The 14,787-nt window shown below is 49.1% G+C and overlaps 1 pseudogene; it reads left to right on the forward strand.

Annotated features, from left to right (window-relative positions):
- The first annotated feature begins 1,459 nt into the window (after positions 1-1,459).
- On the forward strand, positions 1,460-1,963 carry LOC121149918 (annotated as a pseudogene).
- Positions 1,964-14,787: the final 12,824 nt, after the last annotated feature.

A 14,787-nucleotide genomic window follows, 5' to 3' on the forward strand; every position in this document is an offset into this window, starting at 1 on the left:
TCTGCCTTCATTCCCAGCACCTGCCCAGTGCCTGGCTTGGTAAATGCTCGGAAAGTATTGGATAAAATCCGATACCGCCCTGCATGGGAGATTGGCCCCCTGTGTGGCCCCTGGGGTGTGAATGTGCACCTGCCCCAAGAGTGGGGTGCCTGGAAGGTGAACATGTGCAGATTTCACTGTCCGTTGACTCGGTTTTGATTGGTGAGAGGGGAGCATCTTACCCCCAGCAGTCATTGCCTCCCAGAATTTGCAAGCCAGGTCTTTTCTAAATGTTAACTTTTAGGGAAATGAATTATTCATTCAGTCCTCTATTCCAGTGACATTTTGATTGCTGCATTCACTATATAAATTTTGAATGATCTCAGATTCTATTTGAGCCCCACTTCGGACACAGTAATAGCTGCAACAGGAGGATAAGGAGTCGCTGGCTCGGCAGCGCGGGAGGAAGTGTAATTTTACGGAGCAAGTGATTTCCGCTTAAACCAGGAGAACAACACAGGCATCTGTTTTCAAATGTGACATTCTTTCCCATGGGAAGTGCTTTCAAAGGCATTTTCTTTCTGCCTTTCGCTTCTGCCTGCCTCCTTGCCTCTTGTGCACATAACAATGTCTTCGGTTTTTTTTTTTTCTTTCCAGAATGCAGATGAATCTTTGGTAGACAGCAGAGAAACATGACTTGAAATACAAAACACTGACTCTTCCTACTGAGCAGTAAGTTGTGGGAAAGCTAAGGTTGTCGGAGGAAGATACAAAGGGTAGTTTATGCATAGTTCAGTCATTACTCAGATGTTTAAAATAAGTAAAGCACACACACTCACAGTTCTATTTATCATTTTGGTGGCAGAGCTGAGGGAGAAATGCAATCTGCGACAGTCAAGAAGGAAGGCTCACCATTGGCTTCTGAGAAAGCACGGCATGGCTGTTGTGCAAAGGTGTGGTGGGGGCTGACGCAGGAAGGCCTTCCAGCAGAAAAGGTAGCAAGCCCAGGTTGGACCTGTGATGCCAACATCATATGTTGATGCCACACCACACTGGCCCTCGTGATTATTCTACATCCTAAATTTAACCAAGAAATAAGATGACCAGATTTGTTTGAGGTAACTCTCCTGCTCGGGTTGGATAAAGAATAGCTTTTCATTAGAAGTGTCTGAAAGTCATCCGCTGCTGAGTCTGGAATGACTGCTCAGGTTTCAGTGAATGAATGAGACCCATGTGCTTCAACGTACACAGTGCTCGGAAACGTACAATTAGGTGCATAAAGCAAGTTGTGGGGCATCAGGATGGTATAATATTGTTTCTGTAATATATTTCTCAACCCTACAGAACCTTAGCACTTTCTGCTCACGGGGTGTATACTCCCAGAGGTTCCCAGGAAGCTCACCCCTGGTCCCCAAGGGAGCAAGGATTCAGTAGTGCTCATCCAGTGTTCACTCCATCAAACCTAAGTCCTGCTGTGTAGATGCCACAAGCCAAGGTCAAACTCACTGTGTCCTTTGAGATCTCCATCCACGGCGAGCCCTTGGGCTGTGTCTCCTTCAAGTCACTTGCAGACAAACCTCCAAAGACTGCAGGAAACTTCCAACCTCTGGGCACCCGAGAGAAAGGATTTGGTTGTAAGCGTTCCTGCTTCCAGAGGATTATGCCAGATTTTATGTGCCATTATGACACTGGTGGCAAGTCTGTCTAGGGGGAAAAATCCAATGATGAGAAGTTCTTTCTGAAGCATACAAATCCCGGCATCTTGTCCTTGGTGAATGCTGAACAAAACGCTTCCCAGAGCTTCACCCGCACTGCCAAGACTGAATGCTTGGATGTCAAGCATGTGGTCTTTGGCAGAACGAAAGAGGGCATGAGCATTGTGAGAGCCTTGGAGCACTTTGGGTCTGTGCATGACAAGTCCAGTAAGAAGATGGCCATTGCCAGCTGTGAGCAAGCCTCGTACATCTGGTTTGTTTTATTGTAACCACCGGAGTAGTCCTGTAACTCAGGAGAGCGCTCATCCACCCCACATGCTCGTGACATCCCGTAATTGTGCTTTTCCTGCAGGTATTTGGGTTCCATGTTCTCCTTACTCCCATGCAAGAGCAGCCAAGACTGCGAGTTAAAGTTATGGTCATGTCCACCTACCACCACCACCTTGGTGGGCAGAGCTAGGTAAGTTTGAGCGGTGGAGCAGGTACCTTACTCTCCCTGGCACATGACTGTGGCTGGGAAAAACCTGTGACATGCCAGGCTGCCTGCTGGGAAACCTAGCTCCCCATGTACCGCTGCTGGTTTGGGGGAGGGTCTTGGGCTTGTGGGCAGCCAGAGCACCACTTTACACTCGGCTCTGCCCACTGGCCAACTGGTAGGGAGCTTTGAGGTCTTTTGAGTATCAATTACTGCCTAGGAACAGCCATGGATAAGGCCACTGTATGTGTAGGTGAGGGATGAATTCTGAGGGACACTAAATGACAAAGCCATTGTACTTGAAGGTAAGTGAGGGGACTGAGACCTGGTGGTTTGGAAGGAAGAGACTGAATGATCTGTTTGGATCAGACTGATTCACCAGCCCCACATGGGAGTCCTGACATGGGCTTAAAGTTCAGAGCACTGCTGACTGCCACACACTACCCCACATGAAAGCTGTGGCTTGGGGCCTGTCTAGCAGAACTAGATCCTGGTGCCTGATCAAGTGTCGGAACAGGGGTTGGGTCACATTAGGCAGGGCCATGACCCTAACCAACATGCAAGGAAGCCAGGTCCGGGGATAAATTCCATGAGGGATAAATGGGTCCAGCCCCATGGAAATACAAGTCCCACTGGTTAGCTCAAGAGTTGGGGTGGTGACTGGCTGAACTAGGTGTGAACATGAAATCCACCAACACTCACAGGTACAGGGACCAAGAATAGGCTGGGCAGGTCTAAGCTGCAGCACCTGCATGTGTATCCTAAAACAAGGTATGGAGGTGGACAGACTCACAACATCCTCAGGCTCATACAAAGGCCAAGGTGCAGAGGCAGGCTGTGCCGGACAAGGACCTAGCACCTGTTGGCACATATGAGATCAGGGTCTGGAAATGGGCTGAGTGAGGGAAACTGGGAAACTCCCCTATGGGGCCATAGCTCTCATTGGTGAGCCTATTGGTCCAGGCTTGGGAGTCAGGCAGGTTGGGCAAGGTAGCTCCATCTATTGGCAAGTGTGTGGGTTGGCTTTGAAATGGGGTGGACTGGGCAAGGCCGAGTAAACCTTAGCCCACTGTCGAGTACAGAAACCAAGCTGAAGTTCAGGTCATGCCGGGTTAGGGTATCACATCTACTAGTTTACATGAGCCAAGGATGGGAGCAAACTGAACAGGGCCAGGTTGCAGTACCCACCAGTGAGAGGTGGGACTGGGGAATGGCTAGGCCAGGCCAGGCTGCAGCATCTGAGGGCAAAGGCTAAGACAAAAGAGGGGCTATGCCAGGCTGAATCAGAGCAACCACTGGCAAACGCAAGATCTGTGGATGGGAACAGGCCTAGTTGGGGAGCAAAGGGGATACCCTGGCTGAGGTGTGATTCCCTCAGGTGGGGGCTGCAGTCTGGTCTGGACATAGCTGCAGTGTCCCTCAGCATATATGTGAGCTGGATCTGGGATGCGCCAGACTGGGCTAGAATACAGCACCCACTGGTGCTTGTGAGAATCAGGGCAGGTGTAAAACAGGCAAGGCTAGGTCTCTGCCCCTGCTGAACCATGTGTGAGCTGTGTCTGGGTATGGATCAGGCTTGGCTGGGCTGTAAGCACCCAACAACAAGAACCAGGATGGGTGATGGTCAGTCAGGAAATGCCACTGTTCCTGCTAGGACAGGAGGTGGACTAAGTAGGGCTAGCACGTGGACCCACAAGTGTACATGGGATCTGGCACTGGGAGAGATCCTGGTGGAGAAGCTTGGGTAACTCCTCTGTCGTGACACAGTCCCTGAAGGTGAGTGCAAGAACCAAGAAGGGGAGTATCCCAGATTGGGCAAAATTATGGAATCCACTGGCATACATTTGGCCAGGTAGGGGCAGGCCAGGCTGGGTCAGTTCATATCACCTGCTGGAGAATCTAAGCACCAGAATGGAGTATGGTCAGGCTGGTTCGGGACGCAATACCAGTCAGTCCACAAGAGGGCTCGGACTGGGGGCTGGCAGGGCTGGGCTAGGCTGTAGCCCTCACCAGTGTGAGTTGGAATTGAGGGCGAACTGGGCCAGGCCAGGCAATAGCACCCACTGGCAAATGTTGAAGTGGGACAGGCTGTGCCAGACTGTACCATAGCACCCAACCAGCACATGTGAAACCTGGGGTCCAGTGGTGCCCCCCTACTCCGACTGGTAAGCATGAGAGCTGGGATGGGGGTAGACCAGGCCGGGCAGGGCCACAACATCTGATGGCCTACATGTGAGCTGGATCAGGGAAAAGCCAGGATGGGCTGACTAGCTTCTGGTACATGCATACGCCAGAGTGGGTGTGGTTGTGTTGGGCTTTGTCACAGTATCAGCTGGCAGATGCTGGTATAGGGGGCAAATTCTGTCAGGCACAGGCATGGCTAGACAGATGGTGGTACCTGCTGGCACCAGTGTGGACTGGATAGTGGGGCTGATTTGGATGAACTAGGCTTCAATGCCCATTGACATGTACAAGAGCTAAATGGGATATGGGGCAGATGGGACCAGTCAGCTGAACATACTGGCAAGCATAGAAACAAGCCGGGGTGGGACAAGCCAGGTGGGGGTTATTGTGGGTCACTCCAACGAGGCTGCAGCTTCCACTGGTTTATATGAGGGCTGAGTGTGGTGGGCTGGATCAGTCTGGACTCCAACACCCATTGGGTTGTGTGAAACACAGGACTGGAGACAGAACTGACCCAGCAATTACAGCTACTAGTGTGTGTATGGGCTGATTTGGGTGACAAACTGTGTCGGACCCTGTATTGGCAAACACACAAGAATCAGGTCTGGGATGGCCTCAGATGAGGTTTCTTTGGTGATTCCTTACCAACTAAACCACTGGACTCAGAATCCCAACCATGGAGAGAATTGCAGGTTCCATGGTCTGACCATGGAGTGCACATCTGTCAGAGCTGGGCCTCCTCAGTGTTTCAGATGCAGCAGTGGACAGCATACCCAACTGCACATGGAGGATATAGCAGTACATTGGAGCCTCCAGAGAACAACTGGAACCATGGCAGAGGATGGAGGATAGAACAATTCAATCAACCGGTCCAACTGAGCATAGGCAGTGAATATCTGGGTAGACAGAGACTGCCCAGGCTTTCTTTTCTTTCCTGTCATTAATGAAAGCTTGATACATATACCTCCAATTGTCACCACAAAAGGAAAATAATAAAAATAAAAATGGAAGGGAGGAAGGAAGAAGAGGAAGGGGCCGGGGCTGCACAAGCAAGAGCTTCCAGACAGCTGACTGCTGTGGTGCATCTTCAGCACCACAAATGCAGTGGAAAGCTCCTCGCCAGCCTTGTAGTAGCCTCATTAGACCATGCCCTTGCTGCAGCATCAGGATTCTGACAGCATCTCAACTGGCCACACTTCAACTGTCTTTTCCACTCCAACACTGGACAGGCACATCCAAGCCGCTTGGAGTGAGGAAAGAAGCCACTCAGCTCTCAGAAGGAGGGACAGAAAAGCCAATGGGAATGAGCCTGTGTATCATCCAGGACCGAATGGAAGTGCAGCCAGACAGGGGCCCTTCAGCCTCTCCGCATTGCTTGGATGGGAGCGTTTAACACACACGGCTCATATGGAAGCCTACAGGTTTGTTTTTCACCTTCATACAGTGGAGGAAAGAGTTGCTTCAGCCTGAGTGGTAATGCAGCGTGTTAAGCTGCTATCTGCTGGCATCCCATATCAGGAGTGCCAGCTGCTCTCCCAGCTCTAATTCAGATCCAACTTCCTGCTCATGCACCTGAGAAGGTAGTAAATGATGCTTCAATACCATTGAATACCATTCAATACCATCTTGCCATTCAGGTGAGAGACTCATATGGAGTTCCAGGCTCCTGATTTCAGCCCGGCTTAGCCCTGGCTGGTGCGGGCATTTGGGGAGTAAGCCAGCAGATGAAAGATCTGCTTCCTCTCTTTTTCTTTGTGTGTGTGTGTGTGTGTGTGTGTGTGTGTGTGTGTGTGTGTGTGTGTGCGAGAGAGAGAGAGAGAGAGAGAATGTGTATGCATGCATGCGAATCACTCTGACTTCCAAATAAATAAAGTCTTTTTTTTAAAAAAAAACTTGCTCCGTTCATGAAAGACACCCATTGTAAAACTGAAGGGAAAATCAGTGGGTAGGGGAGGGAACGTGGGAAGGGAGACAGGAGATCCCAATGCCTTGTGTCATAAAACAAAATAATTAAACATTTTAAAAATTTTTGTTCAAGAAAAATTTAATAATAATAATAAAGGATTGCTCGCTGTCTCTCTCCTAAATCCAGTGATTCTCTCTGGGACTTGGTCATGAATGCAGGATGAGAGGCCCCTTTGCTTAGCTACTTCCAAAACAGATGTGGAGCTCTAACTCCTGGGTATTTCCTTTTCCTCTTGATGCACGCATATTTCCCCCTTTGGACTATTTCTAATTTTCAAAGAGCAGCTAGTGCCTTTCCAATGGTCTGGCTTCCTCTTCAGCTGGGCCAATGCCAAAACGCTGAAGCACCCCAGGAAGAATGGGGGTCATTTTCTTAATGCTGAGTCAGTGGAAGCTCTTGGCGAAAAGCACACATTTGGTTATCTTCTGGGATCTATGAAAGTGACTCATTCACTCAACTCGTATTTATTAAAGGAGTGTTCAGTGATTCCGGTGCTGTAAGGAATCAGAAGGGAGTAGCAGAGAAGGTTCTTGATTCCTTAACCCATGTTGCTCCATCACGCTAGCCTCAGGCCACTTACAAAGAATGAAACAGGGCTGTTAAGTACACCAGTGATGGCAACTTTGAATGAGTGAGTGTATTGTTGAAATATTTGCAACATTGAAAACGTGGCACTCAAACGGGTCTGTGGTCTCTTGTGGTGTGAGATCTGCCATAGAACTACACTCTCATCTGTGGCCTCAGGATCCTCATCTGTAACCAGTCCATCACTCCTTGCAGTTTCTTTTCTTCTTTCTTTGTCTCTTTCTCTCTTCTTTCTTTCTCTCTTTTTCTTTCTTTCTTTCCTTCCTTCTTTCTTTCTTTCTCCTTCTTTTCTTTTTTCTTTCTTTTTCTCTTTCTTTCCTTTTTTCTTTCTTTTTTTTCACCTGTCTCCTCTTTTGTGTTTGTGTAAGACCATTGTTTCCACATTATTATTATTTTTTTCTGTATCTGGGGTAAGAGGGGAGATAAAGGGAGAAGCCCCACCCAGCCTTCCACCCATCCTAGGTCTCTGACGTGGCGCGTGCTCCGAGGGTCTTGCTCAAGTAGTTTTGATAGTTCAACAGTTCTGAATTGCTGCCAATCTCGCCATTCCAAGCATGATGAAATCTCTCCAGAATCCACTGTCTGACATAGTTCATTTTAGAGCCTCCGTTTGCCTAGATTTTCACTGCCAACACATGGCTGGAGTAGATGATCAATTTGTGCTGTCTTCTGTCCTCTGCTGTGGTACCAGGTGTCCTCTGCAGGTCCTAAAGTACCATCGTATCCTCCACGTGCACCTGCTCTGTCTGAGCCTCTGAGGAGGCTCAGCTTTGACACATGCACTCCATGGTCAGACCATGGAACCTGCACTTCTCTTCATGGTTGGGGTTCTGAGATCAGCAGTTCAGTTGGAGGGATCCCCAAAGAAACTTCGTCTGAGGTGATTCCACACGGGATTCTTGTATGTGCATGCCAGTACAGGATACAACATAGTCCGTTGCCCCAATCAGCTTATGCACATGCTGGTGGCTGCAATTACTGGGTCAGTTTTGTTTTCATCCCTGTCTCCTGCATGAACCAATGGGTGTTGCAGTCCAGCCTGATTCTGTCCACCACACACTAGGCCCTCATGCAAACCAGTGGGTGCTGCAGCCTAGTTGGAGCAACCCACAATAACGTCCACCAGGTCTGCCCCCTTCCCTGGTTCCCGTGCTTGCCAGTATGTACAGCAGACTTGTCCATTCTGTCCCACATCCCACTCAGCTCTCTTACATGTCAATGGGCATTGAAGCCTAGTTCAACACAACCAGCCCAACTATCCAGCCCTCACACATGCTGGTGGGTGCCGTTCTGTCTAGCCATTCTTGCCCTAGTCCTGGTTTTCATGCTTTCCAGTGGGAGTGATAACCCAAGAGGAAGGTGCCCACTATTTCCCTACTGGACCACTCCCACTCTGGGAGCATGCACTCTCCAGGTGGTTCTGCAGTTCAACTTGACAGAATTAGCCCCCAGTGCCAACATTTGCCAGTTAATGTGGTGACAGAGCCCAACTAACCCTCACCCATTCTGATTTATGTTTGCATCATAGGAACAGTCAGCCCAGCCTGGCTTTTCCCTGATCTGGCTCACATGCGGCCCACAGGTGCTATAGACCTGCCTGATTTGGTCTGCCCCCATCCCAACTCACGCTCTCCAGTGGGAGTATTGGTCCAGCAGGGGAGCCCTCCACATTACCCCTACAGGCTTTGCCCCCTCCTCCCCTGGTTCTCACGTGTGCTGGTTGGGTGCTGCGGTGCAGTCTGGCATGGCCTCCTTCGCCTCAGTTTTTGCGAGTGGGTGCTGTGGCCTGGCCTGGCTCAACCCAACCCCAATTCCAGCTGATGCTGGTGAAGGTTACAGTCTATCCCAGCCCAGCAGGAACCCAATCCCAGCCGTACTGTGTACTGGTATGTGTTACAACCAAACTTGGCCCAACCCACACTCTGTTCTGGTGTTCGGATTCACCAGCTGGTGATGGGAACAGTTCAACCTGGTCTGCCTCTGACCTGTGCCAAATATATGCCGGTGGGTACCTTTCCCTGGCCTGTTCTGGGCCATTTCCTATCATGGTTCTTGCACTCACCTGCAGGGACTATGTCCCGACAGAGGAGTTACCCAAGCTCCTCCATTAGAACCTCTCCTATGGCCAGATGTCGCGCATACCAGTGGGTCCATGAGCCAGCCCTACTTAGTCCACCTCCTGTCCTAGTAGGAACAGTGGCATTTCCTGACTGATCTTTAACCCATTCCGGTTCTTACTGTTGGATGTTTCAGCCCAGCCACGGCTCATCCATACCCAGACACAACTTACACATGGTTTAGTAGGGGCAGAGACCTAGCCTAGCTCATCCTACATCTACCCTGGTCCTCCAGAGCATCAGATGGTACTGGAGTCCAGCCCTGCTAAGTGCACACAGCCCTAGTCCACACTTGTGCCATGAGACACTGCAGCCATATCTAGATCAGAACGCAGCCCCTGTTCTCCTTGGTAGGAACCCCGCCCTGCTAGGGTGTCTTTTTAGCTCCCCACCCTGGCCTGTTCCAAGCCAGAGATTGTGCACGTGTCAGCAGTTGCTCTGACCCAGCTTGGCACAGCCCCTCCCCTGTCTTGGCTTTTGCCTTAGATCCTGTAGCCTGGCATCCCTGGCTCATGCAAACCAATCGGTATAAGAGCCTAGCTCAGCACGACATGTGCACCAGCCTGATTTCTGTTCTTGCTTGTGAGCTAAGATTTGCTCGGCCCTGTCCAATCCACCCTCTAGCCCTTGCAACATTATCTACCCAGTCCATGAGCTTCACCTTACCTTGACCTCAGCACGTCAATGGCTTCAGCATTGACTCCTGTTCAGTCACCTCCTCCTAGGTTCATTTTCTTCATTGTGTCAGCTCTGAGATACTGAAATGCCCGTGGTATTTCTCAGGTCATTTGCAGAGTCTGTTGGAGAGCCTTCAGCTGGCTTCACAGGGCATATAAGTGTGCAGAATCAAGCCTGTATCTTCCAGCCTCCGCTCTGCTTAGGTGTGGTGATGTGCTAAGTGCTACCTTAGTGGGATGCAATTTTTATTTTTGGAAAGGCAGATATACAGAGAGGAAGATTTTCTGTCCACCAATTCACTCTCCAGGTGGCTGCAATGGCAGGAATTGTGCCAATCTGTAACCAGGATCCAAGAGCCTCTTCTAGGTCTCCCACATGAGTGCAGGATCTCAAGTCCTTGGGCTGTCCTCAGTTGCTTCCCAGGCCACAGACAGGGAGCTGGCTGGAAAGTGGGGCTGCTGGGATTAGAACTAGCATCCATATGGGACCCTGGTATGTGCAAGATGAGGACTTCAGCCTATAGGATACCGTGCTGGGCCCAGGCCAATCATTCTTTACTCCTTCTTTCCTCCTGCTGGCTGGAGTGTGGTGTGATAACTTGTGGGTTAAGCAGTCATTTGGGACCATGAGTTCTGGGAGCCATATTGGCGGGGAAGGAGCTACAACATGCATACAAGAGGGACCCTGGTTCCTTAGGGTCTGAGAAACCTACATTGCTTACATCTCTGTGAGAACAAATAGCCTCAATCTTGCTAGCAGCACTGTTCTTCAGAATTTTCTGCCCCTCATAGATCATCTCAGTCTTAATGCTGACAGCTACAGACCTGCCAAACACTCATTTCCCTCTTTGGTGGCATTTCCACCTCATTGAGGCCTTGGTCCTGTTTCTTCCGGATTCTCCTTGGTGCTGTTTCCTTCTCTGTCCATGCATGCTTCCCAGCCTCTGCAGCCTGCATGACACACATGCTAAGGTCATTCAGAGCCACACAGGGGCCTATTATTCCCTGGGGACACAGAAATGATTCACTGTCTTAAGATGCACGTGATGAATAATCTGTTTGCAAATCAGGCTCCCGAGGGATGCTCCGTTTCTCTCATGGCTGCAGCTGCAGCCCAGCAAGTGCTGACTTACAGGGCCACTGACTGCTGGAGGGGTCATGACCCCAGGCAGCCTTGGAGCTGTAGTCCTGGAAGCAGGGCTTGGTACAGCCACTGCACATCTGCCCAAAGATGGTTTTATGGTTGCCGCTTGCAGAGAAGGTACCAAGGAACCAGACTTATGGGGAGGCAGTACCGGGAGAGAGGGGCTCACACACTGTCCCCGCCACACTGTGTGGGCAACATCCTGCATTTGCTAGTCAACCGAAGGCTCTGACACACAGGAAGAGTTTCTGATCCACTCACTAACTTTCATGGGTGCTATATTGTCATACTTCTTTGTTCAGAAAGAAATTCCATCTCCCATCCAAGCACTAACTAGGCCCAACCCTGCTTAGCTTCCAAGATTAGATGAGATCAGGTGCGTTCAGGGTGGTATGGCCGTAGACAAAATTCCATCTCAATACATCATTGGGTCATCTGCATAAAGTTCTGAACTAAAGGCTTCCACAGAAGCATCTTAAAGGGAAAGAAGGGTTGAGAAGGGTCGTGCTGAGTCGAGGCTCATCCCTCAATATAGACTAGACTGAAAAAAAAAGTATCTTTATTTTGTTCACTTCTGTTTGGACTTCTACCCCAAAGAGAAACATCTGCACTCTCCATGCCCATGTAGGAGTTTAAGCCCAGATGAATGGGAAATTCATGCCTTTCTCTTGCAAGGAACTCTGATCTGTACCTAGAGACAAGAATGTAGTCATATCCGTGTCACTGGAACCAAGACTAGAAGATAAAAGATGCTTAGTAAACATTTGTGGATGAACGGACAGTTAACTGAAATTAAGTGAGTGAGTTCTGGCTATGGTGTGGACATGCGACTAGACTTTAAACAAAAAACACCATCACATAAGAACAGACTGACTGGATTGTTGGACCTGTGTCCCACATAGGATTGCACCACGACTAACGGGACAGCACAAGGGCTTGCATGAACAATTCTCGCTCATGGCTCCCTCTCTTGTGCTTCATGCATGTGAGCAAGGACAAGTAGTGCATAGAGCTGTTTCTTGCCCTTGGGATCTTGGCACCTCATCCCCAAGCAGGAGGTCCCCTGAAGAGAGGAGGGAGATTTCCATCCCTGGTTGTGATAGGTTGGTCACCCTGCCCACAGCCCTGACTGCCTCAGAGACGGGTTGCCCGCTTAGCAGGGACCTGTGGCTTTGAAGGTGACACATTCTTGGGACATCTTAGGTCTCAAGTGTCAGATGGATGTTTACCAAATGGCTTCTTCTTTGTGAAAGCCACAGATCTATTCTCAGACAGGACTTTTCATAAAACACCTCCTCACAAGTCACATCATTGTTCTTGTATTGTTCATGCAAGCTTCTTCATGTCCAGCTCTTCTTTTCTCCCTGAATGATCTTGAAATCTTAGCTGGGCGAATGCACTGGCAGCTCTCTTTTAAAAAAAATTTTTTTAAATTTATTTTTGTTTATTTGAAAGGCAGAGAGACAAAAAAAAAAAAAAACCAGAGGACAGAACTTCTTCTGTTCACTGGGTGACTCCTCAAATGACAGTAAGAGCTGAGCATGGGCCATGACCGAAGTGGGAACTGGGAACTCACTCCAGATCTCCCACGTGACTGGCAGGGACCCAAGAACCTGTTCCATCAACTGTCACCTTTCAGTGTACATCTTTGTAGAATAGGATCTGGAACTCAAATGCACTGTATTTCTCTCTCTTTCTTTCTTAAAGTTCTGAAAGCACAATTACAAAGAGAGGATAAAGAGATCTCCCACCTGTCTGTTCCCTCCTCGAATGACCACAATGGCCAGGACAAATCTGGGAGCCTGATACTTGTTCTGTGTCTCTCATGCGGGTGACAAAAGACTTCAACTCTCTTCTGCTGCCCTCTCATGCACGTTAACAGGGAGCTGAATTGAAAGTGGAGCAGCTGTTTCATCAATGCAAATCCCTAGCTTCTGCCAGTGCAGATTTGCAGGGACCTGGAGATGGTGATGGGGGAAATATGGGGACCTGGGGACTCCTGCCCAGACAAGCAGAGGAAACCCTGGGGATTCTGCATGTGCTTGGTCCCAGATGGGATGGGAGGGGGAGGGGACAGCCTAGGTTAGCATGCTGGCATGATGTGCTGGTGGACCTGGATAAGGGGAGCAGTGAACATGCTTGGGTGAATGGAGAGGTAGGGAATACTGGGCTGGGGAACCATGTATGCGCAGGCTCAGAGATTGTGCACTGCTCAGGGATGGTGGTATGGGCATGTGTGAGAGAGTGTTACAGAACTTAATCCACAGCACCAGTCCCACTGGGGATTTCTTACTAGCCATTATGCCAACATGAGCCAGAGACTAAATGAATACACGGTGGCTGTTGGATGGGTGGCTGTATTGATGGATGGGGATGTGCAGAGAGATGACTGGACAAATGGGAAGAAAATAACAGCAACAATAAAGGCTTGTGCTAGCAATTGAGGCAGAGACCTTTGTCATTTGACTTAACTAGCAAGAGTTATTAAACTTCAGCAGTATCTTAAAACACAGCTAGAAATTTAAACAGACCTCGGTCCAAGCTCTTTGCTATCTAATAACTAACTACAAACTTCATGAGGCTTAACTCACAGAGTTAATAGAAGGATGGATATTGGAGTGCAGTGCAGACACAAATGAAATATTTATGTGTTACATGTCCTGGAAATTTTCAAGAAAAGGCCTGACTCATATGGATCACTTACTCTTAAAAAAATATCATCTTTCAGAAGTACAGAGCTTGGCGAAAGCCCGCACAGTAGCACTCCTGGTCCTGGGCCACTGTGGACATTGGCCATGTCTCGGACCTCAGCCACTCACATCTCCTACAAAGGTTTCAGATTAAACTAGCCTGGTTTGTAGCCTTGCAAGTGGCAGCACTTCCAAATTACACCTCTGAAAACTCCCAGTGAGAATCAAGACTGTCTAGAGTGCCGGCCTGGCAGTGGATGCCTCCCCAAGGGGTCACCATGGCCAGGACTGAGCCAGGGGAACACCAGGAGGCAAGTGTTTCTTCCAGGTCTTCCACAAGGGTGGAAGGGTCACACACACTTGAGCCATTTTTTCACTACTTTCCCATGGCCGTAAGGAGGGAGCTAGATTTGAACTGGAGCAGCCAGGATACAGACCAGAGCCCATATGGGATGCCAGTGTAGCACACCCTTCAAGCTTTCATTTATTAAAGTCCTCATATATAGAAGACCCAATCCATAATCCTGGGAGCACAGGTGGAGGTGGTACACCAGGGTGCAGGGAGAGGCGTTTGACTTCTGACAGTTCCCTCTTCTGGTCACTACTTTCCCCTGAGCCTGGAGAGCCCAGCACCTGGACACTCCTCTAGGAAGCCTGAGAGGAAGGTTGGGATGTCTGAGAGCCTCCCAAGGAGAGCTGCTAGTGGCCCAGGAGCAATCATGGGACCAGGGACCCGAACAGGGGAGAGCTGTGGCAAATGACTCATGGGGACACTGTACTATTTTCAGGTCCCCAAGTACTAAATACGACCACAGAACAAAGCATGCAAAACATTTTGTATACCAGGGCACTTCAAAAGTTCATGAAAAGCGGCATTAAAAGAAGTTTATCTTGGTGCAAACATTCTTGAAATCCATGCATAGCTTCTTCAATAGCTTTTGGACGACTCCTCACATGGTGTTTATCTTTCTATGCCTGGCTTGTTTCACTTAGCCTAACTTTAACTAGGCTCATCCATGTTATCAAAAAGAGAAAATTTCTTTTTTAAATTTTATTTTAACATAGTCCTTGAATTTTTAATGCACCTCTCTCATTATCCTCTGTAAACACCTCACAAAATAATTGAAAACTAAGGTGCTGACACAGCATTTATTGAGCGTCCACTCAATATGTACATAAAGCAGGGAAAAGAGCTTGCCATTTTTGTGGGATCTTGCAACCCAGGGTGCCGGCAAATCCAGAACTAATGGTTGCA

The sequence above is a fragment of the Ochotona curzoniae genome, unplaced genomic scaffold (assembly GCF_017591425.1).
Source record: "Ochotona curzoniae isolate NIBS_2020 unplaced genomic scaffold, NIBS_Ocur_1.0 scaffold_4812, whole genome shotgun sequence".
NCBI classification, from domain to species: Eukaryota; Metazoa; Chordata; class Mammalia; order Lagomorpha; family Ochotonidae; genus Ochotona; species Ochotona curzoniae.